The following is a 5,589-nucleotide window of genomic DNA, read 5'->3' as shown; positions in this document are numbered from 1 at the left end:
GGTTCTGCCCCCCCCCCCCAGGTGCAGCACCTTGCACTTGTCAGTGTTGAAACCCATCCTGTTCTCATCTGCCCACCCCTGTAACCTGTATAGGTCTGATTGCACCCAATTCCTCCCTTCTAGTGTGCCCATTACCCCCACAACTTAGTGTCATCTGCAAATTTGAACAGGGTGCTTTTTACCCCCTCGTCCAAGTCGCTGATGAAGATGTTGAACAGTGCAGGCCCAAGGACCAAGCCCTGCGGAACCCCACTGCCCACATCCCTCCAGGTCGAATAAGACCCATCCACCACCACTCTCTGGGTGCGGCCCTCCAGCCAGTTAGTGACCCATTTGACTTTGTAGGTGTCGACACCACAGTCCCTTAGTTTTTTTAATGAGAATGGGGTGAGAGATAGTGTTGAAGGCCTTCCTAAAGTCCAGAAAGACTACGTCCACTGCTACACCTGCATCTAAGGATTTTTGTGACCTGGTCATAGAAGGCCACCAGGTTGGTCCGACAGGACCTGCCTCTAATGAACCCATGTTGGTTGCCCCTAAGCATAATCTCCCCTGCTGGCCCCTCATGGATATACCCCAGGATAATTCTCTCAAAAAGCTTCCCCAGGATCGAGGTAAGTTTTCATGGCCTATAGTTTCCTGGGTCCTCCTTCCTCCCTTTTTTGAAAAATGGGAACCACATTGGCCCTTTTCCAGTCCTCTGGCACTACACCAGAGCACCATGAGTGCTCATAAAGCCATGTCAGCAGTCCCGCAATGACCTCTGCTAATTCCCTCAGCACTCTGGGGTGGAGATCATCAGGACCAGCTGATTTAAATACGTCCAGTCCCTCCAGAAGTTGCCTGACTAGGTCCTCACTGACCCTAGGCCTGGGTGCACCTCCCCTGGGGTGTACGGGGGTGCCGGTGGAGGGGTGACATGGTCCCTGCTCAGAAAAATGGAGGCAAAGAAATTGTTAAATAGGTTAGTTTTGTCATCTGGTGTGATGACCAGATTTCCTAGTGTATCCTGCAGAGGCCCCATATTACCCGGTCCCTTCTTTTTACCCCCTATGTATTTAAAAACGGACTTCTTGTTGTCCTTGATCCAGGTAGCTAGTCCCAGTTCCATCTCTGCCTTGGCCTTCCTGACCGCCCCCCTACAGCCCCGAGCAACTGAGGTATAGTCCTCCCTGGTGATGGCCCCTCTCTTCCATTGGGTGTACGCCTCCTTTTTAGCTAGGAGACATTCCCGTATGCTTTTGGTGAGCCATGGAGGCCTTTGCGCCCTCTTGCCCCCTTTGGTCCATGTTGGGATTACCTCCCTTTGGGCTTGGAGGATCGACTCCTTAAGGAACGACCACTTTTCTTGGACATCTGACTCCTCTCCCCTCCGGGACCTCAGCACCTCCCCAACTATTCTCCTTACCTTGCTGAAGTCCGCCCTCCTGAAGTCCAGGGCTGCTGCCTTGCTGCAGGCCTTTGCCACCTTGCACTGGATGGTGAATTCCAGCAGGCGATGATCAGTGTCGCCCAGGTGGTCGAGCACCTGCAGACCCCTCACCAGCTCATCGCCCGTGGCCAGGACCAGGTCCAACAAGGCATCTCCCCTGGTGGGGCTGTGCATCTCCTGGGTTAGATGGAGGTCCAGGTCACCCATGCTGACCACATCCTTTGACCTAACTACCTCCGTGAGCTGACTTAAGAATTCTCGGTCTAGCTCTTCTCCTTGGTTGGGTAGTCTGTAGTAGACCCCCACCATTAAGTCTCTTTCCCCTTGACTTCCTTGTATTCTAACCCAGAGCACTTCAGTGTGCCCCTCATCTGACCTTGTGCTACCAGATGAGGATGTGTATACCTCTTTAATGTAGAATGCTACACCCCCACCTTTCCTCCCTGTCCTGTCCCTCCTGTACAGCCTATAGCCCTTGATATTCACCACCCAGTCGTGCATTGGGTCCCACCATATTTCAATGAGCCCCACTATGTCTGGGTTGGTGTCAGCTAGCAGGAGGGTAAGTTCCTCCTGGTTGTTCCCCATACTATGAGCATTTGTGTAGAGGCATTTGAGGCCTCCTGAAGATGCATGCACTGGCCCCCTAATCTCAGTACTGCCTGGGCCCCTGTTGCTTACCTGGGTATTTGTTCTGCTTGTCGTCGGTCTAGGCTGGGCTATTTTTGTGAGTGACGCTTGGCTTAGTGGTCCAAGGCTTCCTCCGCCCTCGTCTTCCCCTTCCCCCAGTGAGCCTAGTTTAAAGCCTGCCGGAGGAGATCCGCCAACCTAAAAGAGAACACATGCTTACCTTTGGGGGAAAGGTGAAGCCCATCCCACCCGAGCATGTCTCTCATCCTGATGTGTGGGTCATTGTCTAGGAAGCCGAAGCCCGCCTTGAGACACCATTCCCAAAGCCGCAAGTTGATCTCTCTGATGCAGGTCTCGTGTTGTCTTCCATGTCTGCTCACTGGTAGGACAGAAGAGAATACCACCTGTGCCCCTATCTCCTTCAGCATGCCCCCCAGAGAGTGGTAGTCCATCATCAGGTGATCAGGGCTTCTCCTGGTCACATCACTAGTGCCCACATGGATTAGGACTATGGGGTAGTAATCGGTGGGCCGGATCATGGGTTCTCATCACTCTGCCTTCTGCCTGCTCCAGCTCCTGCCAGGGCTTCTTGGGTGACCACTCTTTCTGGAGAGCTCGGGTCCCTGCAAGGCATTCTTGCCTCCAAGGCATTCCTTTTATCTACCCAGGGTGCTACCTTATCTGACTCAGGTGACTCACTAGCCCATACAAGTGTTTGTTTTTAGGGCTAGTGGGCAGCCCAGTTCAGCCTGGTTCTCACTGCAGCTTAGGTCTGTTGCCTGCAGCCCTCATCTCAGCTTCTCATTTGTCCACGCAGCAGGCTAGCCAGCTGGCTTCTCCACCTTTTCAGTAACAGGAACTTCCAGCTCCCTCTTACAGGGAACCTCAAATTCAATCAGGAACTTTTCCTCTTGGATCTCAATCACCTCAGCTGGGACACCCTTCTACCTTTCTGCTGCAGCCTTGCCCAAGTCTGGTGGACCTCCTTTCAACTGAGACCCCACGGCAGGTGCCTGTGATTGCCAGAGCTGCTGCAGGAGCTCCTGGTCCATAAGTTGGGCTTGGCACTATCCACCAAACCAGCTGGCTTAGTGGGTAAAGTGCCTTTTCCCTCCAAGTGTGGAGCTGGGGATTGCAGGGTAAAGGGTCAGAAGCCACAAGTCAGGAGCAAAAATGCCATGCTAGGCTAAGGAGCCAGGAATCAAAAACCTAGGGCATTTATACACATACTTTTTTTCCAGCAACGCACCAGAGATCCACCACCTTGGAACAGACTTGATTAATTGAGTCTGCTTTGCACATGAGCTGAGGCAAACTGCGCTGCACCATATGCAGTTATATAAGCAGTGAAATGCGCATTAGCACACAGAAAATGATGGTGTTGCACTTTCAAACTAAAGCACCTCTGAGGTGTTTTAGTTCAAAAGCGCACCACTGCTATTTTCTCAGTACTGATGTACATTTCGCTGCTTATACAACTGCAAGCATCACAGCACCAGACACTTTTCAAAGCACCCACAGCTGTGACGCATGCATGTTTAAAAATTCCCCTAGTTTCCAAGTCTGGAGGATAATCCACAGGGAAAAGTTCAGGAGTAAGCCAGGCCAGGCTCTGGGGTCAGGAAACAGATCTTCAGGAAGAATGCAAAGGCCAAAAGGCAGGAGCAAGCTGAAGGCAGGGTTTGGAGCCAGAGAAGCCAGAGATGTTTCTGGGATAGTTGCAGGTCAGAGACTGAAGACCAGTGTATTGTACAACAAGGTTCAGGTGCTAGAGGAGTTCCTTAAATACAGGTCCAGAACTAATCAGAGGGAAAGGGCTGAAGGTCAGCTGGCCTTGATTGGTAGTAACTGGGTCAGTGCACTTAACAAGGGCTGCAGGGCAGGAGCCTGCCTGAGACTTACAGAGCTGGCCCAGGTTGCAGCTCAGGAACCTTACAGGCCTTGCAGCAAGGGGCACAGAGCTTTGCCTCTGGAAGCCTTATTTTATCCTTGGTCCAGCTGTACACACTCATCCCAAGCCGCCTGGCTCTCAGCAAAATTCCTGGCATCCTGGCTGGGCCTGTGCTCTGTCCACTTTGCTTTGCATCTCTTGGCTGACGTGAAAGCTGCTCTCTCCACAGATATGCTGGCTGCCGTAAGGGATTGTCTCTGCGCACAAGCCCTCCCTGATAGCAGCTTGCTAGACAGACCACCCTTCTTCCCCCATTCCTACCTATTTCTCTGCCCATGGACAACAATAAGAATGGTGGGCCCAATACTCTTCTATCCTTCCCTATGCCCAGTGAGAACAGTGGTAGGATCTGTTTCAAGATCCCATCTAGGAAGGCACTGTATATGTGGCCAGTCAAAGTACGTCATGCCCTTGTCTTTGCCCCCTGCCCTGACACAACTTGGAGGTGGCACCTAGTGGCCGCAACACCGAACAAGCCTGCCTGACATGGCATACCCCATACAAGCTCGTCATTGCCAAAGAACTGGTTACCTTCAATGTTAGCTGAGGTATGAGGCCCCAGTCACAAGCATTTTTGTCAACCACTGAGACACAGACATTGATGACATTGGTGACATGCCCTTTCTGTGAGGAGGTGGTAGAGGAGGCTCTCTTTTATGACTTTCTGAACTATGTAGCCATTCTTTACTGCCCTCTTTGGCAGGCTGGACTTAGACTTCTCTGAGACTCTATCCATCTCCATCCCATACTGAGTGGCCAAAGACACCATCTGCCTGGCCATTTTCCTGATGAGCCAGGCCAAGATGGTGACCCTGCAAAGCTTCAGAAACTGGCTCACAGGGGCTGACTCCAATGATATCCTCCAGTTTAAAAAGTCAAGAAAAGGCTCTCTTGCTCCCCGTTCAACTCTTTTTTCCAATAAAGATTTAAATATTCCCTACAAACAGCTTCAGCAAGAGACACAGAGCAGCCCTCCCCAGAATAACTTCCAGTATAATGTTTAGCACTTGTGGACAAGAAATTAGATTCAAGTCCTCTCAGGTGATGAGTGAGCTGAACTCAAGTGTCCCAGAGGCAGAATGAACTTCCTGAGTTTAGTTTCATAGTAGCTAGGGTCAGGAGGGACCTGAACAGATCATCTAGCCTGACCTCCTGCCGCAGGCAGGAATGAATGCTGGGTTCACAAGACCCCAGACAGGTGATCATCCAACCTCCTCTTGAATTTGCCCAAGGTAGGGGTGAGGACCACTTCCCTGGGAAGCTGGTTCCAGATTTTGGCCACCTTAACTGTAAAATATTGCCTTCTGATCTCTAACCTAAACCTATTCTCCATCAGCTTATGGCCATTGTTCCTTGTCACCCCAGGTGGTCCTGGGAGAAAAGGGCTCTACCTATTTGCTGTTGATCTCCCCTGATGAGTTTGTAGGCAGCCACCAAGTCCCCCCTCAGCCTCCTCTTGCTGAGGCTGAACAGGTTCAGGTCCCTCAGTCTCTCCTCGTAGGGCCTGTCCTACTACCCTCTCACCAAGTGGGTGGCCCTCCTTTGAACCCTCTCCAGGCTGGCCACATCCCTTTTG

The sequence above is a fragment of the Alligator sinensis genome, unplaced genomic scaffold (genome assembly GCF_000455745.1).
Source record: "Alligator sinensis unplaced genomic scaffold, ASM45574v1 scaffold188_1, whole genome shotgun sequence".
NCBI classification, from domain to species: Eukaryota; Metazoa; Chordata; order Crocodylia; family Alligatoridae; genus Alligator; species Alligator sinensis.
The sequence above is the reverse complement of the archived record's forward strand: the minus strand, read 5'-3'. Positions refer to the sequence as shown.